The sequence below is a fragment of the Felis catus genome, chromosome A2 (genome assembly GCF_018350175.1).
Source record: "Felis catus isolate Fca126 chromosome A2, F.catus_Fca126_mat1.0, whole genome shotgun sequence".
Classification (NCBI taxonomy): domain Eukaryota; kingdom Metazoa; phylum Chordata; class Mammalia; order Carnivora; family Felidae; genus Felis; species Felis catus.
In genome coordinates this window covers 129,893,489-129,916,057 of record NC_058369.1, presented here as the reverse complement: position 1 = coordinate 129,916,057, position 22,569 = coordinate 129,893,489, and the positions used below count along the sequence as shown (strand labels likewise).

The window sequence follows — 22,569 nt, the reverse complement described above, 5'->3', positions numbered from 1 at the left end:
TGTAATACATTTTGCTAGGGAGCACAGGTAATGTGAAGCTGTATACAAGATTTTCTTGTCCCCAATAGAGTTCTAATATCTTGGGGAAATAAAAGAAATGCACATATAATTGTATCATATGTTACAATTTATGTAATGAAAATGTATGAAATATAATCAAAGCTTTAAAAAAGTCAGGATCACTGACAACTGCATAAAAGAGAAGACATTTAGAGAAAGGTTTGTCCAGTGGTTGGATTTTGGTGGCAGAAATAGGAAGGATTTCCCAGGCAAAGTGAACAGCCTCAGCCAAAACAAAGAGAAAGAGCATGATGTAAATTTGGAGTTGAATGGGTAGACCAGATGCAGGAGGTAAGCTTGAGGAGTGATGGAGAGGGAGTTATTGTGGACAACGTGTTAGCTAGAAGAAGGTATACAGAGACATTTAGATTCACAGATAATAGGAAGCTGTTGTGGTCGTGATCATTATTGTTGTTAGAGCCGTATGTTTTCTGCGCAATTAGCAGAGTCTAGTAATAGTTATGTCTTCCAAAAATTATAAGATTAGTCACTGGTCTGTGTCTGAAGACAAGAACTTGAACCATGGGGATGGGGGGCAGAATGGTCCTGTGGACCTGCTTTCCCATTGAGAAAAGGCCTAAGATGAGGGGTTTGGATAGTATCATGTAGTGACGAAGATGCACTGACAAGATTGAAAAAAGATGGTCATCAAAAAACTTTTAAGCTTTGCTCCTATTACTGGACCCCACCACCTTTAGCATACTGTGAAGAAGCCATTGGGATGATAATGAATCTTAATTATTTTGTGAGTAGCACAGTTTTATTGCATTGCATTTTTAAATGTTGAACATGTTCATCTGTTAAATATAAACATTTAGAACAAGCTACACTATATATAGCCATGTTTTTGGCTCTTCTCCACTTTTTAATATGTTTAGAGGCTCAAAAAGTGGAAGTGGCCTGGGCCTGCCTTGACCTCTGAGAGGCTTTGTCAGGGCCATAACATTTTCTTTTATGTACAGAGCATGATCATTTATTAATCTTCTGTAGACTTTGCATTGATCATCCTAAATGATGTGGTTTGAAATACCAGTACTGTGTAAACAGTTGATAGGATTTGTGCTAATCCAGTGTAACTCGTGAAATTTACTTTTAATTATGAAACACACATTTTCATCTTATTGCATGAGAATTAGAAAAATTTCTGAGAGAGGATAAAGAAAGTACATTAAAATCTGCTATTAATAAAAAGGTGCCACATATGAATATGAGTTTATTCTTGTTCAGTGACACTTCAGAATTTGCCTTTAAGAGCATGTACAGAGTGTAGAGCTCAGTACAATAGGGTCAGGTCTAAAAGTCCTAACTTCCTGTATATCATTTAACTGGAGAACCGACAAAGGTTTGTAAGCAGGAAACGGTGTCCCTTGGCTTATGTGCTTACAAGCCAGTCTTGATTGTAGGGTGGCTAAAAGCAGACCTGCACTGGAGCTAGGGAGATTGGTTAGAAGGGTTATGCAGTAATGCTGCTCCAAGCTAATAAATGCTTGGATTTGGAATGTGACTGTGAAAAGGAAGCTTTCCAAAGCAAAAGTCGAAAACAGTCAGTCTGCCTCCAATGACTGGTATTTCTGTTTTTCTAGTTTGCTCATGAAAAATAAGTATAAGAGCCCTGCCCTCTTGATATATAACATCTAGTTAGGATATAACTAAAATAATTGAAATTATGGGGTAGCTGGGTAGCTTAGCCGGTTAAGCATCTGACTTCAGCTCAGATCATGATCTCTCGTTTCATGAGTTTAAACCCCATATCGGGCTTGCTACTCTCAGTGCATGGAGCCCACTTCAGATCTTCTGTCCCCCTCTCTCTCTGTCCTTCCCTGCTCATGCTGTCTCTCTCTAAAAAGTAAATAAAACATTAAAAAATTTTTAATAAAATAATTGGGATTAAATATGTAGAGGAATGGTACTAGCTTTCAGGACAACCCTGGTGACAGATGTAGGTATAAAGATATGTATGTTCTGTGGTCTTAAATATGGCCTATTCAGATTACTTACTTATTAGTCCATTGCATCAAAATATTTAAATTTGAATTATTTTGCTAGGATTATTTGTGGAGGCAATGGCCTTTTATACCTTTTAAGGTATTTTTAAAGAAGTTTACAAAAACGGTTACTTAAATGTTACTTGGTGTTTTCATGATTATAGGAGAGAGCTATAAATTAATTTATAGCTGCAAAGCAATAAGGATATTGTCATAAAAAATATTATGAAAGTTCCTTATTCCTTAAATATGTGTATGACTATATATGACTTGATATATAGATTTGATATATTTGATATGGATATATTTGGATCATTGTTTTATAAACCATTATTTGTTACATATTCCTCTATGCTTCTTATTAGGATCAATAAACAGAAAATAATATATGGGTTTCTATTGTACAAGACTCTTGATAGAAAGTAATTGGCAGGACATCAGTCAGCACAGATAACTGGTGGCACAAAATAGCTGTGACATTTGTCTATGTAGGTATGTAGGTCCATAGCGAATGAATGCTCAGAAGTATTTTTTGCTGCTTATTGAATTAATAAAATAAAAAAAATAGATTCCAATAAATGTTATTAACTTTTTCACTACTAACAATCACTTTATCAATTCTTTTTTCATGTCTTAAAGGATTTGTCCATCAGAGGTGTAGTAGGGAAAGAGATAAAACATGTAATTTTTTGTTTTGTTTGTACACTTAACTATAAGACATCTTCAGAATTTTGTCATCGGTAATTTTAGTTACATATTTATGGCTTTATTTAGAAATATCATTTGTTATAAATATGCTACATATTTTTAAACATGAGAAATTACAGGTAAAAATTTAAAAATTAAACAAATATAATCCCAGGACCCAAATAAAGCTGCCCCAAAATGATATCTTAATATGTCCAGATATTTTCTTTCATATACTCATAGCCATGTATATTTTTCATAAAAATTAGATCAGATTGAACATATCCTATTTGTGTATCTTAATATATTGTGAAAATCCTTCCAGATCTTCAGATATTATTCTACAACATCATGTTTATTGAGTACATTGTACTCTATTTTAGGAACACTGCTAACACTATTAACACTAACACATTTAATTGCTCTCTTATTTTTGATGTTTGGATTAATTTAAAAAAATTTTTTTTAATGTTTATTTATTTTTGAGAGCAAGAGAGACAGAGTGCGAGTGGGGGACGGTCAGAGGGAGAAGGAGACTCAGAATCCGAAGCAGGCTCCAGCTCTGAGCTGTCAGCACAGAGTCCGATGTGGGGCTCAAACTTACTGACTGTGAGATCATGACCTGAGCTGAAGTCAGACACTCAACGACTGAGCCACCCAGGCACCCCTATGTTTGGATTAATTTTAATCTTTCTTTTCAAAAATAAGTTTGTTTTTTTGTTTTTTTGTTTTTTTTTTTTTTTTTGGTGATACAAACAATTCTAACACTAGACAATTGTATAGACCACATCTGTTGTTGTCCTTGTTGTGCTTTGTGACTTTTCCTTATTGGTACAACCTCATTTTTACCTCATTTTCTCTATAAATATGTAGTATAGGCTATCTGTCCACAAAAATCTCTGTCTCTTCTTGCTGTGCATCAGCTGGACCACATTGCACTACTTCCTCTGCAGATATTGCAATTACATGACTGTATTCTAGGCAAAGAAATGTGAATAGGAGTGATGTTCACCAACTGTGGGTCTGGCCCCAAAATATCTCCCATGTTTGCAGCTCTATTCTCTATTTGTTCCCCACTGACTGGAATGGGGGCAACCCCTAGGATGATCTTGGTAGCTGTGTGTTGAAGATGGAAGAGCCGTGGCAGCATAGCTCCTGCATGGCCGTGTGGAGCTGTATATGGTCTACGGTGTACTTCAGGCTGTTTGAGCCACAAGTGAATTTTGGTTAGGTTTGAGCCTTGATGCGTTTTGGGATCACTTTGGCAGAGCAGTTGGTCTGCCCTCAATGCTGTAGACCTAAATCTCCTTCATTGAGCCTCCAAAGATTGAGAGGTGGGTCTCTACTTCGCCCTCCACAGTCAGTCTCTCATGCTACTTAAATATCTCTTTTTCCTCTCTCCTGTTTAAATTTGTGGCATTAATGTGTTAAACTGATCTAGAACCAGGCTATTAGAGATTGATAATGGGATAATAGGCCATCTTTCTAAAGGGTATTTTTAGTTTAGTAGAATATTCTGGGAGATTAAGGACCTTCGTTAACAGGATAACTATAGTTTTTATTTATTGTCTTTAAATGAATGTAACGCTTCTCAACGAAATCATAGTGCAGTGCCGTCCATACCATCTGTGAGATGTTAACACGTTTGAGGCAAAAAAAGAGATTCTATTCTTAAAGACATTTTGGACACCTGCATACTCTATCCATCTGGTAGCAGAGTATAGTTCATATTAGCAAATGAAAGCCTCTAAGAGCTGTTGCAGTGAAGAAGGCCCTCTCCCTTCTCTAACCTAGTGTTTCCAAAGCTTAAATTCCTGTAGATCCCTTGCCTTGAGGCTCTACCGTTAACATCACGGGAAACTAGCCTTCCCTGAAGCTAGTGTTCCGTGACACACAATTTGGGAAGTGCTATCCCAGGATATTAGAGTTAAAGAAAGTTTTGAAATGATGAACAAAAAAAAAAACAAAAACAAAAAAACAAATGGAAAGACCATTTAAAGTTTTGCATGTAGTTTTGAAGAGGTAACTATTCTGGTTCCAATAGCGTTGTCAATTGTTTTTTCAAAAACCAGGTTTATTGAATGGAATACAGTGCATTGTGAATAGCTGTCAACTCTGATTATCCTTTCCTCTGTCAAAAGTTTAAAAATAACAAGAACACTTGTTTTTGTGAGAATTCAACTCTTATTTTCTACCTTGACATCTTTATAAATATTATAGATTATTTAATTCAGTTAAGTGAGTTGTTTAACCTGTCTCTTTCTCGAATTTTAACTTGTTGCCTGCCTATACACTACTGGTGAATATAAAAGTGATGGAGTAATCTTGGAAAGGAACATTTTTGATATTTTAAAGTTTTTATCCTCTCTCTGTACTAGTTTGATGTATATTTCCTTATTTTGCTGTTGTCGTTTGGGTTAAGAATTTTTGACTGTTTGAGCGGGAGTGAACTAGAGGTCTGAACTATCACATTATATAGCACTTTATCTCCTCATTAAATAAAAAATAGGTTGGGGCGCCTGGGTGGCGCAGTCAGTTAAGCGTCCGACTTCAGCCAGGTTACGATCTCGCAGTCCGTGAGTTCCAGCCCCACGTCAAGCTCTGGGCTGATGGCTCAGAGTCTGGAGCCTGTTTCCGATTCTGTGTCTCCCTCTCTCTCTGCCCCTCCCCCGTTCATGCTCTGTCTCTCTCTGTCCCAAAAATAAATAAATGTTGAAAAAAAAATTAAAAAAAATAGGTAATCCAAGAGGAAAAATATTTAGAAAACAAAACATGTGGAGCATTATAGCAAGTCCTAGGATGTTTTCTTGAGGGAGATAATATTATTGTTTGATTTTTTTTTTTTTTAATCAACTGTGAAGATGTGCTCTAACGTGCCCTGGGCATAGCGCCACAGCACCTGAGGGGGGTGTGGAGATCACATTCTACAAATAAGCCCTTTGAGACCTGGGAGGCTATGAGATTTGACCAGGAGTCAAAACTAAGTTTCTTGAATCTGAAATGTGTGTTCTCTCCTCTATAGCATATCGTTTCTCATTTATCTTTTAAAAATTCTTTTAGCTGGGACAGGCTTCACCCTAGGGAGAGTAAGATGAAAGTCTCTGTGGCAGGATTTGCAAGAGACCTGGGAAAGCCCTGAAATCTAGATTACTTCTTCCACAACCTGTCCTATGTGACATGGTAGAGACAGACTTTTCCATATCTTTAAGGGCTTTGTAGTCTTTAAAGGCCTCTTTGGTAAAGTGTAACTATGCCTGGAAGAATCTCTCCTAAAGTCATGCTGGGCTCAAATTTTGTCTCAGAGATCAGTTGATCAAATTGCTTTCTAACCACGTGGCTGACAGCAACAGCCTGGGGAGAGGGGACACTACACCTCAGAGTGGGGGCTGGTGTGCGGGTGGGGGGGGGTCAAGGTAGGTAGGTAACAGGGTTCTAAAATTTTGTCTACCTTATAAGCATAACTGCCCCTGTATAAATTGTTGTTTTTCTCTCAGTATCTTTCTTTTCTTCACTCAGTGTATTTTAAATGAAATGGATAGTTAACAAATTCTGACTGGATAGATGGAATCACTGATACTGCAAGGCAGAAATTGGAGCCAGATGGCAACATGGGTTTGCCAGTGCTCAGTCTATGCTGAAAGCTTAATTTCCCTCAAAGCATTAACAAATAACAATTTTTTTTTGGTAAGTGTTTTAATTTTTAAAAGTTCTGGCTTCCACTTGGTGTGATAGCTGGTTATACCTGTGGTACTTTGGTTTTCTTTTCTTTTTTAAAAAAATTTTTTTTAATGTTTATTTATTTTTGAGACAGAGAGACAGAGCATGAATGGGGGAGGGGCAGAGAGAGAGGGAGACACAGAATCGGAAGCAGGCTCCAGGCTCTGAGCCATCAGCCCAGAGCCCTACGCGGGGCTCAGACTCAAGGACCGCGAGATCATGACCTGAGTTGAAGTCGGATGCTTAACCGACTGAGCCACCCAGGCTCCCCATTTTGGTTTTATTTTCAAAGGAAACATTTCCAGTGAGCTTCATGTGCTTGTTCAAGTTCACAAGTTGTGTTATTTAGTTTTTAAATTTTTTTAAGTTTATTTATTTATTTTGAGAGAGAGAGAGAGAGAACACATGGGGGAGGGAAAGAGAGGGAGAGAGAGAATTCCAGGCAGGCTCCACACCATGCAGAACCTGAGGCAGGGCTCAAACTTACGACCCATGAGATGGTGACCTGAGCCAAAATCAAGAGTTGGACACTTAACTGATTGAGCCATCCAGGTGCCCCTACAAGTTGTGTTATCATTAAACCACCATTAAGTTACTAAATGTGACTAGCTGTTTAGGTTTTCATTTATAAACATTGAATTCTAATAGCCTTTATCCTTTTAAGGATGTATAGTTTTCATTTTTAATTAATGATAAGCATTAATTAATTATTTAATTAATGCTTGTCATTAATAAAAAGCATCTCTGCCTATGGATATCAAATAAAATATAGATTTTGCTGACTTTAGGGGGAACTACATTCATCAATTTGATTCTGATGTTCTAACTCACTTGAGAGGAAAAAAAAACTTTTAAGAACCATGGTATTTCATGATATTTTTTAAATTTCATTGCTTAACAAGTAAGTTTACATTCCAAAAAATTAAAGCATACTCACATTTTCGAAAGTAGTTTTAAATTTGAGTCCCTTACATTTTATTTATTCATTCATTCATTCATTTATTCATTTATTCATTTATTTATGTCAGAGTTGTATCATCAACCTTGACTATATTAAACACAGAGGCTGATAGCGAAAATCTACATGTCTTTGTACTTGATGCCAATTAAGTATCCTTTCACTTTTAATTTTAAGGTTTACTAGTCATTTCAAACAGTGGTTGTTAAATTTCACAGCAATAATCCAGTGTGTTATAATATAAATTCTACCGCCCTAGAGTCCTGGTGGAGGGCCAAAGCATCTGCATTTTTAACAAGTGAGCCTCAGAAAACAGTTGGAGGGAAGCTGCTTGTATGAGTGGCTCTGGGTTTCCCTCTGTCTTCAAAGCCAGCAACACAGGATCTCTGACCCTCCTTTTGTCATCACACCTCTTTCTTTGATTTTTTTTTCTGCCTCCTTCTCCCCATTTTTACCTACCCTACTGATTGCATTGGGCCCACCTGAATAATCCAGAATGATCTATTTTAAAATATGGGCATTAAGGTCAGCTGATGTACAGTCTTAATTTCCTTTTGCCTCATAAACTGACGTATTCACAAGTTCTGGGGATTTGGATGTGAGCATCGTGGAGGGGCCATTTTTCTGCCTACTATACTGGCTTTAAATAAAAGTTTGAAATGCAAGATCAGCCCTGAAGATACTATAAATTTTTGTTTCTTAATACACTGGATCTAAGCCCCTAATAATTAGTAATCATAATTGAGGAAAACAGTAGTGGTTTTTGTTTATGAACAAAAATATTTTTATTAAAATAGCCAAGCATAAACCTTGACTATTGTTTTTGGAAAGGATAAAATGCCGCTAAAAGATGACGTAAAGAAACATGAACGCTTAAGTGAAATTATTACTCATCTTTTCAAGTTTAGTCACTATTACAACTATGGTTTTAACCAGGCTTAAGTGATTGTCTTAACTCTTGTACAGTGCAAACCATTAACTCTTCTGGGATATATTCTCAATTATAGTATTTTGAGATTGAGTCTAAAACATTGTATTTAAAAACATTCATTGATTTAGTTTGATAATCCTTTTTTTTTTTCTTGAATTTGATCTAAAGATAGATAGGAGTTTGCTTTTACTGATCTCCTTCTTTAAGAATCAGGTTTTGTGTGTATGTGATAAAACACCAAACCTTTAAACCAGCTTAAGCAAAAAGTGAATATTTGAAATAAATCTGAGATCTGAAATACCCCTTTCTCTATTTCCTCACGAACTAGGTTTCATTGTGTCAGAGTATATGCCACCATCCATGAGTGGTTCACAGAGCTGCATTTATATGTCCTCTGTTAAACAGTCTAAGAGATTGAGTCATTTCTGAATTCCTGGGGAAGAGAATCTACTTATACTACTCTGTGTCAGGTTTTTGTCTTTTATTAAGCCCTGAATGACTGGCTGGAATAAGATTATAGAGCATAAATGTGCCACCTGGAGCCCATACATTTTTCACTTTTGTGTGTGTGGGGGGGGGGGGCGGGCGGGTGGTTAAGTGGTCATGAACAGGGAAGATGAAAACATACAGAGTGTATTTTTTTAAGTCCGTTAATATTTAAGTGGTTACTATACTTAGCACGGGGCTTGAACTCATAACCCCAAGATCAAGAGCTTCATGCTCTTCCAACTGAGCCAGCTAGGTGCCCCAAACATACAGAGTTTAAATACTACAATATTAGTAGCTAAATAAATTATAAGGGAAGAGTAGCTCTCTTCCCCATTTTCTGCCCTTGATACTGCCTGGGTATGTGTAGACAGAAGGTACTTCAAAGTGCTTGATGCTCAGCCAGTATGCACTTGTACACCAGTATGCGCTTATATAGCCTATCTTCCTTCTACTTGGTCTTTGCTTTATCATAACATTTCATAAGTACTTTGAATTTTGTCTTTGGTCCTTTGTACAATTTCAGCAAAACAGGTAGTGTCCAATATTTAAGTTGTGTGTAGGAACGAAGAGAGATTGTAACGGTGGTACATATTATAAAAGCATTTCTTATGTGACTCTTGTTGATAGTGTTGCATCTCCTCAATTCTGGTAATTAAATTTCTAAATGCTGATGGGAAGAGAAGCAGTATGTGGAGGCAGTGATTTCCGAAGTGAACACTGAGAAGATCCTGTTGTTCAGAAGGCATTATAAGAAGCAATATGTATTATCAATCTGACAAATAGCATTAAGACTGTATCCACTGTTATTTTTAGAAAGGATGGCATATATATCTTTTGTTATATTCATGTATGCATTACCCTTGAACAATCAAGGTATTAGGCTTCCTAGAAGTCTGTTGTGAAATAACGTGGTTACTTTACTTTGTCTCCATACTTAGTTGTTTTTTGTTTCACGTTGAATAATTTCCAATAACTTCTACTTGATGGCAGGCTGGCCAGTTTATCTATATTTCTTTATTAAAAAATACTTATGTAGAATTAATCAGATGTTTTCACTTCAAGGAGGATTTATTGGTTGATAGTCATGTGGGTATAAACAGAATAAAAATTATGTATGTTTGATGTTAATGATTATAAGCATTATTTTTTTTAAAAAAACCTTTTTTAAAAAATTTTTTTAATGTTTATTTTATTTTGAGACAGAGAGAGACAGAGCATGAACGGGGAGGGGCAGAGAGAGAGGGAGACACAGAATCGGAAGCAGGCTCCAGGCTCTGAGCCATCAGCCCAGAGCCCTACGCGGGGCTCAAACTCAAGGACTGCGAGATCATGACCTGAGTTGAAGTCGGACACTTAACCGACTGAGCCACCCAGGCGCCCCTATAAGCATTATTTTAATGATATGTTCCTAAATCAAGGTGGGGTGTGTGTTAAGAGGTTATAGTTAATGATCTTTAACATATAGATTTTTGTTTGGGGGATTAAGAGAGCATAGTTAATGGTTCTATCACATGAGTTTTCAAATTAGATGAGAAAAATTATGTGACTTAAAATTCACAAAGTTCCATTTCTGCAAGAGATTTGACTTGGCAAAAATCCTATCTAAAATATACCTTTAGCTACTTGATGGTTTGAAACTAGATTGTTTAATTTATGATAATTAAGAAACCCTTAACTTATATGAAAAGATAAATGTGGTTGGTATATACTGTTCATGTCATTTCAGATATATATTAGTTCTTACAAAGTATGCTTGTGCAGTCACAGTGAGTCTTTTTAGGTAGTTCATGGACTCTGTTGTGTTAGCTCCTTCATGATACCCACCAATTTGCTTCATTTCTGACCTAGTAGGACCACCTCCAGGGATCAGAGAATTGCTAGGTCTTCATGTCTATTCAGCCCCAGGATTCTCTACTGAGACTGCCAACAGAGGTGCAAATTTTGATGTTCTGTGTACCTTTTCCCCCATAATATGAGCACTTATGCAGTAAGAACTCAACTAAAACTACTTGACTTTGAGTAACTAGTGATCTAACCAGGGTCAAAATGTTGCCCTAAATGGGAGTGCCAAATCAATGGCTTCTTCATGGAGGCGTGTCCTTGGATATGTGACCTGATTCAGTTTTGTAACTTTGCCTCAATGACGCAGCAGGACCTCAATGACTAGCTTTTGGAGGACAGTGCCTGAAATGTGTCTGTATTATTTTTGAAAACATGAGAATTACCCAGGGAAAATCACTATGTTGTCTCGGGTTTTCTCATAGAACCTGAAATTAGATGTAGGTATTAATAAACATCTGCAGTTAATACATGGCCAGCCCTCACAGTTAACGTTTTTAAAAGTCTTTGAAAAAGGCCTTGCAATGTATGTTTCACCCTACATGTCCTACTATTCGTTTTTTAATTAATCCCTCTATATTTAGACTCCCATTCCTTTTCCCAGGAAATGAGAGAACAAAGGTTAAGAGAAGGTACTTATTATTCCAGACATTGACTACTGTTGTTTCAACTCTCCTCACTGAGAAAGTGGCAGGTGTTGCTTTTGTGCGGTGCATGTCTCCATGGAGCACAAATAAGGAAGGCAGCAGAAGTGGAGAGGACCAGATGCAGGGAAAGAAAAGTGAGTGACTTCGTAAGACAGCTCTCACATTTATTGTAAATATTTTGTCGTGCCCCAGGAGAGCAGTTATAATCATTTATTTTGTTAGTCCCAGTCTTAATTGTGAGTCGAGCAAGGTTTTCCTAAATGCTGTAGGAAGCATGACCAATTGGCCTGAATTGCCAAATACAGTCCTAACTGTAGGCAGGAACTGTTAATCACCCACATAATTTTAACAGTGTGACTGCTGCCAAACCCAATAATTCAATTACCTCAAAGCCCTAATTTGGGTTAGTATCTTATCGACCATCAGTATTGATAGAATCAATCAGATAATCACGAATCTTTCACTTTTAATTTGTGTTAGTCCTAGTTGAAACTTCTCATTCTGCTGGGAGTTAAGAAGTTAAGAAGAACTTGCCCTAAACCAGTAAACTATGAAAAAAGAAGATTGCCGAACATCATATGTGATTCCCTTTTTAAAATATAGGTATATATGGCAGTCGGATGAACAGACAGTAGCCACGCTTGTGGTGAGCATAGCATAACTGTATAGACTTGTTGAATCACTATGTTGTACACCTGAAGCTAATGTAGCATTCTATGTCAGCTCTACTTCGATAAAAATAAAAACCAAAAACCTTCCTCAGGAGGAAAAAAAAGTATATCTTGAGTCAGAAAAAAAGAGAAATGATAAATACCAAATTCTACTAGCAATTCTTTCTGAATGATGGGCACAAGGGTCATTTTGAAAAAAAAAAAAAGGAAAGAAAAGAAAAGGAAAAAAAAGTAAGTATTAAGAAATGAAAAGTAGCAGGAAAGTTTTGAGCAATTTGACAGCCAGACAACACAGTACATTCTGCCCCAGAGAAAATTAGCATAATCTATGTGGGTTTATGTGGGTATTCATGTTGTACATACACTATGGGAAAGTTGTATTTTAATCCTATGAAGCTCTTGAAGAACACCTTATCGGACCAACAGCTAATGCAACACATGATCCTCTGTAAGTGTAATAGCAAGTGTTACCTTGGCCAAGTGTTGGCCTTAAAATATCAAGAACACCAAACCTCCTTAATTTCCTCTATTGATCTTTTCATTAATTAATTTAAATTTCTGGTAAGAATTATCATCTAAAATTTCTTTATATATTTCTAATTATTTTTTTGAACTCACAAATTTTAAAACAAAATGTTTTGGATTTAGCAAAATTATAGATTTTTCTTTTTGTATAAGAGGCCTTTGTGGTTTTGTTGTACGCGTAAGAGAGATTTATCAAAGAATTGCAGAGATCACAGAGTCAGAAAATTAACTGGAGGGTTCTAGAGGGACTTTGTATCAATCAATAATCTAATTTAAACTTGGATTCAATACTTTTATTTTTTCTCATATGAAAATATGAAATACTTAGATGATAATCTTATTTTAAATAGGATTTGTCACTTTTAGCTATTGGATACACAACTTTTTAGGAAGAACGAGAATAATTTTAGGTTGCCATCACTGATTTCTCTTTGGTGATGTTGTTACACATTTCTTTATATATATTTTGATTTGTTTTTTCACTGAAAGCTCATTGTGAATAATAATAGCCACTGTGAGAAATTATAATATAGTGTTCTGAGTAATAGAGGGTGAGTCTTATACCCATAACCCTGGTTTCAGTCTGAATCTGATTTGTGCTTTTTGGAAAATACTCATTTGTCTATGGCATACCTTTCTTATTATAAAATATAGGTATCCATTATTTCACTCTTTTAAAATGTTACCATAATTAAGTCAGAACATTTAAAAATATTCAGAATAACAGCCTAGGAAATATACCAATAAATATTATAGTCCATTATCCTAGAAAGAAAACATTGAAACAGTGAATATGGGACTGAAAAGTGGACAAATGTCTAGCATTTGTCGACTTGCTAGTGGCTTATGGTGAATGTCTCTTAGGCCTTGGATTTCTCCAATTGTGCTTGTTTTTAAGGATGTTCTGTGAACTGTTTTCTGTTATTTCCTGAGCATTGTTAAAAATCTTTAAGAATGTTTTTACTTGTTTTTGAGAAAGAGAGAGACAGAGTGTGAGCTGGGGAGGGGCAGAGAGAGAAGGAGACACAGAATCTGGAGCAGTCCTAAGCATTTTTAATACAATATCATTGTCTTCATTTTTTTACCTCATTTTTGAGGAACAATTAATTAAAATACACAACAGATAGAATAATTGGATTCCCTTCACTTTCCACACAAAATTGGTTGATTGAACTTTTGCATTTCACTGGAACAATTAAATTGCCCACTAAGAATACATTTAGCTACAAATTTAACAGCTCACAAACTAATGAAAAAAAATCAACAAATTACTGGGCCTAAGAATGGTTTAATCTATGTAACCATCTCAATTATTAACAAGATTTTATGAAGAAGTTTCTAAGAAGGAAGGAAGGCAGAAAGACAAAAGGAAAAAGGGAAGGAGGAAGAGTAGAAAGAAAGAAAGGACAGTGGGAGAGAGAAACTATTGACATTTCTTTGGAAGTAGAGTCAAACTTTCTATCTGGTGCACACTTGCTATCTGGGCATGATAAATTACAACACACACACACACGTCACAGAAAGTTATGTGGTGATCTTGGTAGTGAGAAATTCATTCCGTGATCTCAGTTTCAGAGAATATAACTTCTCTCCTACTTCAACTAGGAATTGGACCATTGGAGCTCACCAATATAATTTATTATCTCATTCTGAGACTCCGATAAAAATCAGATGCTTAGAAGCTTGTGTTTGATGAGCTTGTTTGAACCCTGCAGCAACATTTGGGGGAGGGAGTCAGTGGTACCTCTTTTTACTCATGAAAAAAATAAATGGTAAGAGAAATAAATGACTTGCTCAAGACGATACAGGTAGCACTTGGGCCTGAATCCTAAAAATGCCATGAGGGCCATAAAGGAATAAAGGCTGTTTAGTAAACTAGTGGGTACAGAGTGCCTGATACCTGGTTGTCATTTCGCAAATACTTGTTGAATGAACCAATGATGAAGAAATAAATTCTTCTGTAGCTAATACCATATAGCCATTCTGTTAATTATGGTTTCTCTTCATTGTGTTTGATCTGAGCAGGGTTTTCATATTCTAAGAAACCCTGGAAATTTATATTCTGGGAACCCCTGTCTTGCTCTTTCTTACTTGTGTTACATTGTTTCATAGTAGTTGTAGATCCAGTTCAAGGCTGAAGTGAAATGTGGAATTATTAGCGTACCTTTTCCCTCGTAGGAAATTGTTGTTTTCTCACTGATTTAGAATTATGTGCATGCTTTACTATTATATTTATATTATGTGTTATGTTTATTGTGAAAGTATCATGACAAGTATTTTTATTGAATGTGTGCATTTGGTGGGGGGAGGGTATGCTGAATTTCATAGGATTTTCATGTGAGGGTTCCCAGCTGTATTCATCAAAGGGGCCTAGGACCATCTGGATCAGAATCACCTAGGTGCTTTTTATTTATTTTTATTATTATTTACTTATTTATATTTTACCTAGGTGCTTTTTGAAATGTGGATTCTAGATTTTCAGGGCTCCATCCTAGATTTTAAAGTTTCAGAACCACTTATCCCCATCTGCCAAGATATGCAGATGACAGAATCATTTATTTTCATGTCAGTATAAATTCTCTTTGGAAAGAACTGAGTAGTTATGAGTTTTGTTTGTTTTTTTTTTCAAAACTTTAGGTGCCATTAAAAAATTAGATTATAAGAAAGATACTAAGATATTGTTACTAGGTTAATAAATCATTTTGGATATTCTTGAAACAATAATCAGCATCAGTCATAAAAATGGTGAGGAATGAAATTCTGATACATCCTACAGTGTGGATGAAGCTTGAACACATTATGCTCAGTAAATAAGCCTGGCACAAACTGACAGTTATTGTCTAATTCTACTTACACAAAGATACCTTTTGGCAATATTGTGGTGTACTTATTATGACCTAATCATTATCATCAAATACTTATTATTTGTTTTATTTTCTTTTTTAAAGTTTATTTATTTTTTCCAAGAGAGAGAGAGCACGCATAGGGGAGGGGCAGAGAGAATAGGAGACAGAGAATCCCAAGCAGGCTCTGCACTGTCAGCCCAGAGCCCTACACGGGTCTCAAACCCATCAACCGTGAGATCATGACCTGAACTGAAACCGTGAGTCAGACACTTAACTGACTGAGCCACCCAGGTGCCCCTGTTTTGTTATGCTTTTGAATGCTAGTTACTGACTTGGGACTGGATACAATGAGAAGGTTAAGACACTCACTACTTTCACATCTTATGGCATATAGGTGAAGATATGAATAATCTATAAATAAATATGTATCAAATGGGAACTTCTGAAATATTACATGGTATAAATATTAATGGAATTCATGAGAAGCAGGAAGATTCTTTAGTTTCTTTTGGCTTTGAGGCTAGTTTTTCACATATATACTTTCACGGGTATCAGTAAGACTTTACATATACACTGCAAAGGACATTTTCATATTTCCTTTGAAGCTGTTTTCTTGTTCTGGTTTGGTGTTTCAAGATTTCAGTATGAGATTATACTACTGAGTTTAATGTAACTAAAAGTTTATAGGAGAAGTTAAAAGTACACTGGGAAAAACAATTCACTATCAATGTACATACCTTCAGTTTATGGTGAAAGCATTCCATTTTTGTATGGTAACACTTGTAATGAAACCAGTGTTTCCCTGTTACTGTGACACTACAGTCCATTGCAGTGCTACTGTGTGTCTTTACCTGCATCAAGGGAATAGTTTAGCACCAAAGCTTCCATTGAAAATGAAGAGGCTCTCTTGGAAGATGATGTGCCACCAGGTCAATACGTTGCTTTAGCTGACTCTAGCATAAGACATGTAGGAGCTGTGGTCCTGAAAATTAGCTTTCTGGATCAAGATGGTTTATTAGTTGGCAGTTAAGAAATTCTGCGTGCATTCTCCAAAGCTAAGGTTAAGGTGATAAAGCAATTGAGCCTTTTAACACTTAAAGAAAGGTGGAGGTGAAATGAAATAGCCATTCAAAACAGCAAATAATTAATTGAGTCTCTTTGTTAACAGGCAGGAGGTCAAGTACACATAACCACAGCAGTGATACAGTCTGCATTCTAAACAGCTGAGTCTTTGACTTGAAAGTGATTAGATTGGATTGTTGGGAACTAAATAAAATGAGATTTTAATTTAAAAGGGTAGTGATATAGTATGAAAGATACTACAAAAGAGATAAATATGGTCATTTACCTTATTGTTTTTCATTGGCTCTATAGAGTTCCTACCTTTGAGTTCCATTTCCTTGCCTTTCATTTATTAAATCATGTTATATATTTTAAATCTGTAAGAATTCTGCTGTTGGATATTGATTGTGTGATTAGGTCAGTGTACCTAATCACACAAAGTAGACAGACGTTTATGTATTAAAAGTTAATGAAAAGGAAGCATGACTTTTCCAGAAGCATTTGTATTAGCTACTTCTTCACCACACAACTCCTCTGAATGTAGTGTTTAAGTCTTTAAAGCCTGGAATTATAAGGATTTTGTTGAATTGTAATTGTAAAAGATGAGATAGCCAGAAAGTTTTCCTCCTAGGTATAACACAAAGGAACATAACAGGAAATAATTGTTTTTAAAAGAGGGGACCCAAAGCAAACTTGCATATTATCTAATTGAAAAATGATATCTGAGGAGAAGTATCCAAAATATGCGGGGGGAGGGGGTGGTGTTAAGGAAAATCTTTGGGAAGAAGAATTGGAAAAGACCCGGGACATTTCTTGGACTGTGCTATAAAGAATTAGAGGGAGGCATCCAGGTGCCAGTGAACAGCCTGGAGGGATGGGCAACGTGCTGGAAAAAAGCAAAGCAAACAGATGGCAGTGGCAAGAAAGAGCTGAGAAAAGGTGGGAGACACAGGGTATATGCATGAGCAAGGCTTTGGGGCTGTACCTTTTTCAATGAAGCTGAGTCAGAAGATTTTTGAGGGAACTGGTTATATGATTTTGTTGTATCTTTTCAAGGAAGATGTTTTATTTTAGGGAGTACGCTTACATTATTTAAAAGTCCAAAGTAGACCTTAATAATGTTATATACATCAGAACATCTCTCCATGTGGTCAATCCGAAACATAATGCCACTGCCTATAAACCCATTCTAAAGTAGATTGGACCTCTGAAAACACATTTTATACTGGAGATCTTTCTTAATCACTGATGTTTGTGCTTCTGCCTCTTGGCAAAGCTCCAGTGCTACAGTGAAATGAAACTCCTTAGTTCCTACCATTCAGATGAAGAATGGTGGGTGGTGAGCGTATGTTTCTGAGAATTTGCCTTTATTTAAATCAAAGCCTCCTTCATACATTTAACCCACAGGCATGTAAGGCCAGTTGGAGATTATTTTCCTTAATTCTATTTGGACTTGTTTTACTCCATTGTAGAGGTATTTGAGGATTATGACGGTTGTACCTGTATCTGGAAGATAACTCATTAAGCTTCAGCTGTGGGAACCATATGGAAATCAGGCCCCCTATGAATTTCCTGCGCACGTGAAGATGAGGGTTTGCTCCCGTTTTGATTTAATAGTCTCTCACTGCTGCTCTGGTTTGAGGAAAGCTGTTGATCATGTTTGAGCTGCAGAGTGATTTTAGAGCCTGTGAAATGTACAGCTCACGAAGAGCTTCAACATGACAGCTGTAGAGATTAGAGTCCATTTTGTGTGTGTACAGAATTAGGGGACCGATGCTCAGAAAGCAGGCAAGCCTTCTCACATTAATCACTGTCTTTCAACCGAGACTCAAAGTGACTTTCCGTAAGGAACAACACATGTGGGTAGACATCATATGTTCCATTTTAAGTGGGTACCGATTGTTCGAAATAAATTTCTATGGACTAGAAAAAGAAGTGATTACAGTATATGTATACTAAAGAATGATAGGAAGGGTAAATAATCTGGCAAACTGTAGCCTCAGCATAACTCAGTTTATATATATATATACAAAGGCATACCTGAACATATTTGTTAGTTCTTACTCATTGTGTCCACCAAAACTAGCAGGACAAGCTTTAGCCTTAAGAAAGGATGCATCACAAGTTGGGATATGGTTGCAACTTTGGGAAAGGGATTCCTTTGATGTTCTATATCTAGGACACTGGGCACTAGGAATATTTTGGTCTCAGAATGTCCTTACAAAGAATAAAACCTTTCCAGGATAACCCAGCAATGGAAAGGACGATCATGGGAGTGCAATAACAATGTAACCAACTTTCTCTGATTCTGAGGCTCTGTTAAATTACTAGAAAGCAAATTTAGCAACTTCAAGGGTCTTCTGTCTCCAAACTGAGATGTCAGTGCTTCTATGCCCCCTTTGATGAATCTGTCGACACATCCCTCTACTTCACCTGACTGTGTACCTCTCTAGTGACTGCTCTGTACCTATGCTGTAGGTTTACCCTACTAAGGTAACTTCTGTTAGTTCTTGGTAATCTCCCCATTTTTCTTCCCTTGTCTCCAAAGTTGCCTTACGACCACTTGGAATTCTTTTTTTTTCTGTTCAGAATTTTTAATTTTATTATTATTTTTTAAATTTACATCCAATTAGTTAGCATATAGTGTAACAATGATTTCAGGAGTAGATTCCTTAATGCCCCTTACCCATTTAGCCCATTCCCCCTCCCACATCCCCTGTAACCCTCTGTTTGTTCTCCATATTTTTGAGTCTCTTCTGTTTTGTCCCCCTCCCTGTTTTTATATTATTTTTGTTTCCCTTCCCTTATATTCACCTGTTTTGTCTCTTAAAGGCCTCATATGAGTGAAGTCATATGATATTTGTCTTTCGCTCACTAATTTCACTTAGCATAATATCCTCCAGTTCCATCCATGTAGTTGCAAATGGCAAAATTTCATTCTTTTTGATTGCCAAGTAATACTCCAGTTCTTCTTTATCCATTCATCCACAGATGGACATTTGGGCTCTTTCCATACTTTGGCTATTGTTGATAGTGCTGCTATAAACATTGGGGTACATGTATCCCTTCGAAACAGCATACCTGTATCCCTTGGATAAATACCTAGTAGTTCAGTTGCTGGGTCGTAGGGTAGTTCTATTTTTAATTTTTTGAGGAACCTCCATACTGTTTTCCAGAGTGGCTGCACCAGCTTGCATTCCCACCAACAATGCAAAAAAGATCCTCTTTCTCTGCATCCTCGCCAACATTTGTTGTTGCCTTTGTTAATGTTAGCCATTCTGACAGGTGTAAGGTGGTATCTCATTGTGGTTTTGATTTGTATTTTCCTGATGATGAGTGATGTTGAGCATTTTTTCATTTGTCGGTTGGGCATCTGGATGTCTTCTTTGGAGAAGTGTGTATTCATGTCTTTTCCCATTTTTTCATTGGATTATCTGTTTTTTGGGTGTTGAGTTCGATCAGTTCTTTATAGATTTTGGATACTAACCCTTTATCTGATATATTGTTGGCAAATATCTTCTCCCATTCTGTTGGTTGCCTTTTACTTTTGCTGATTGTTTCCTTTGCTGTGCAGAAGCTTTTTATTTTGATGAGGTCCCAGTACATTTTTGCTTTTGTTTCCCTTGCCTCCAGAGATATGTTGAGTAAGAAGTTGCTGCGGCCAAGATCAAAGAGGTTTTTGCCTGCTTTCTCCTCGAGGATTTTGATGGCTTCCTGTCTTACATTGAGGTCTTTCACCCATTTTGAGTTTATTTTTGTGTATGGTGTAAGAAAGTGGTCCAGGTTCATTCTGCATGTTGCTGTCTAGTTTTCCCAGCACCACTTGCTGAAGAGACTGTCTTTATTCCATTGGATATTCTTTCATGCTTTGTCAAAGATTAGTTGGCCATATGTTTGTGGGTCCATTTCTGGGTTCTCTATTCTGTTCCATTGATCTGAGTGTCTGTTCTTGTGCCAGTACCATACTGTCTTGATGATTACAGCTTTGTAGTATAGCTTGAAGTCTGGGATTGTGATGCCTCCTGCTTTGGTTTTCTTTTTCAAGATTTCTTTGGCTATTCGGCGTCTTTTCTGGTTCCATACAAATTTTAGGATTATTTGTTCTAGCTCTGTGAAGAATGCTGGTGTTGCTTTGATAGGGATTGCATTGAATATGTAGATTGCTTTGGGTAGTACCCACATTTTAACAATATTTCTTCTTGCTATCCAGGAGCATGGAATATTTTTCCATTTTTTTGTGTCTTCTTCAATTTCTTCCATAAGCTTTCTATAGTTTTCAGTGTATAGATTTTTCACCTCCTTGGTTAGATTTATTCCTAAGTATTTTATGGTTTTGGGTGCAATTGTAAATGGGTTCGATTCCTTGATTTCTCTTTCTGTTGCTTCATTGTTTGTGAATAGGAATGCAACCGATTTCTGTGCATCAATTTTGTATCCTGAAACTTTGCTGAATTCACGAATCAGTTCTAACAGTTTTTTGGTGGAATCTTTTGGGTTTTCCATATAGAGCATCATGTTATCTGCGAAGAGTTTGTGACCGCTAAACCAGCCCAGCAAAAAATTTTAAGGGGGACTCTTAAATACTCTTAAATAAATACCAAAAGCAACAAAGATTAGAAAGGACCAGAAAACACCACTAATGTTCAACTCCAACTCTATAAACAACATAATGACAATAAATTAATATCTTTCAGTACTCACTCTAAACGTCAATGGACTCAATGCTCCAATCAAAAGGCATAGGGTAACAGAATGGATAAGAAAACAAGATCCATCTATATGCTGTTTACAAGAGACCCACTTTAGACCTAAAGACACCTTCAGATTGAAAGTAGGGGAGTGGAGAACCATCATCTATCATGCCACTGGTCAACAAAAGAAAGCCGGAGTAGCCATACTTATATCAGACAATCTAGACTTTAAAAATAAAGACCATATCAAGAGATGAAGAAGGGCATTATATCATAATTAAGGGGTCTATCCACCAAGAAGATCTAACAACTGGAATTCTTTTAATTCCTCATTAAATCATTTGTCATGGTCAACTTTCCTCTTCTCACTAACAGACATTTATTCTCAGCCACTAAAAACTCTTTCTAAATTGAAAGCCTTCTAGCTTCTCAGACATTATATTCTTCCCCTCTCCTCTAGCTCCATATACTCCATCCAGCAGAAAGGAATAAGGTCATACATGCTAGGAGACTTAGAACTAAATGCATACCATTAAGAATAAGAGATATTTAACTTAAAATTAGTATTTTTTTAGTTTAAAGCATTGATAAACTGTCATAGTTATAAGTTATTGCAGTATAAATAGTAGAAAAAATATATATGCAGAAAAAGTTTCTGATAGCTTACAAACTGGAGCAGTGTAAGTGGCTGTCCAGATGAGCAAGTAAATGATATTGCTGTTTGCAGAGATGACCAGTTGCAGTGGATTCTATAAAGTCCCAAAATATCATGGCCTTTTTTTTCCCCCTGAAGACAATTTACTAATGCTATTCAGTTTGTTATTGGGGGCATAAAGTTGACATTTTCAAGGGAGCAAATTATGTATGGTTATTGGAGCCTAACTTAAAATTCTTCCATAGAACAATAGTACCATATAGTATTTTTAAAATTAATAATTTCAGCAGGGTTAGAACAGAAGCAAGCCAGGATGCTTCATATTCTACTTATATTTTGACCTCTATACTATCAACATTCTCTAGGAGATTGAGCATTTTAGAGAAATTATGATACTCTCAGTGATTATGTGGAATTTCACTTCTCCTGACACATATACCTAACTCAATTTTACTGGAAATTTTGAATCCAGCAGCATACTTGCAACATTAATAGTGCATGTCACTACAGTCACTAGAGAGCATATTAGTCTACTGATACATGTGATGGAATAAAGAAAATAGAATGGGTGCACATTCTCATGTCATAACAATAATGTATGCCAAAATATATAACTTTATTTTGCCATTACTGGAATTTAGGTTTCTTATTGAAAACAAAACCTTATTCTTTTCAAATTAGGGTAAACTCAAGAATGTTCAAAGGTAATTCAAGTCAAATGAAGTCTGGCTTTTGTTCTTCATCTTGTCAGAGTAGCATTAGGCTCTGGGGAGTTTAGAGTGTGACAGCAGCAGGGGAAGGACACC

At 36.4% G+C, this 22,569-nt stretch overlaps 1 protein-coding gene across 7 annotated transcripts in view; it reads left to right on the top strand.

Moving 5' to 3' along the window:
* IMMP2L (inner mitochondrial membrane peptidase subunit 2) overlaps positions 1-22,569 on the top strand; it is an 888,431-nt gene that overhangs the window by 572,142 nt on the left and 293,720 nt on the right. The window lies entirely within an intron of this gene.